A 1217-nucleotide genomic window follows, 5' to 3' on the forward strand; every position below is an offset into this window, starting at 1 on the left:
CTTCCCGACCTGCTCGGCCATTACCGCAGTCTCTTTGCAGAGCCCCTGATGACCAGGGTTTGGTGAAACACATTGAAAACCAAGACACACAGGGGAAAGGGGTGATGGAAAAGAGAAACATATAGTGGGGAGCAGAGAGGCAGAGCGTGAGTGGGAAAAGGGGTCTAGGGCAGTGTTAAGTGACTGGAGCGATGCCTAGCCCCTGTGCCCCGGGCTGCAGGCAAGGATGCACGGTGTCATGTGAGGCAGCCGGCAGGAAAGCCGTGTTTGGGAAGTTATGCACACGGGCGGAGCTGAACTTTTGCGGAAAAGGGTGCAGATAGCGAGGGGCATCATCACATATGAAAACAACGCATAGTTTTCTCCTGTTAAAAATAAACTAGAAGCTTTATTAACGTGCTAGGGGCCCTAAGCTGTGTTACTCCGTTTAAGGTGGACGCAGGAACAAACGTAACTTCACGGGAGCTCGTTCACAACAGCCGGCGGCTGCGCCACAGGAGCCGGTCCGGGAGCAGATGGCAGCCTTGCACAGCAAAGAGCAGCCTGACTGGTGGAGCAGCAAGACTTTAACAAGGGCAGAGGGGCCAGGGCGCCTCTGGGACCAAGAGCGCAGAAAGGGGCAGGTAGATGACAAAGAGCCGTGAAGTCAAGAGACTTCCTCAGCACTGCCAGGCTTTGGGGTTTAAACTGTGGGTGGAGCAGGAATCAAAGCAGGGTGCAAGTGCACCAGGGCACCCCCCACGTCAGTGCAAGCCGGGCGGTGGTGTCTGCAGGCCGTGGCTGGCTCGAGGGCTTGGGGGCCACAAGGCGGGTTCATGCACTTCTTGCTGTTTTTGTTTGCAAATCTCCGTATTTTTTTGCACCCATCTCAAGCACTTTGGGGTCGCAGCCGTGATTTGTGACCCGTGATTGCTGGGGTCAGGGCAGCGGGCGGCAGGGTAGTGCGTGGTGCGAAACCCCCCCGGCTCAGCCCACCTGCGCCCAGGGCCCTTCACGGTCCTCCGCTCCCCCCGGGCCTCGGGCAGTGGTACGTCCCGCCGCGGCACCTTCCCCGCTCTTCCCTCCCCTGACGTTGGTTCGCTCCGGCGAGCGAGGGCCAGCCGCTGCGCCCCGTGCGATTCTGGAAGCGCGGCTGCTGCGCGGGCTACGCAGACGCCGTTGAGGCGGGCCGCGCTGTTTCTGTAGAGCGCGGCGCTATTCCCGAAGGCGGGTTACGG

Source organism: Alligator mississippiensis, chromosome 11 (assembly GCF_030867095.1).
Source record: "Alligator mississippiensis isolate rAllMis1 chromosome 11, rAllMis1, whole genome shotgun sequence".
Classification (NCBI taxonomy): Eukaryota; Metazoa; Chordata; order Crocodylia; family Alligatoridae; genus Alligator; species Alligator mississippiensis.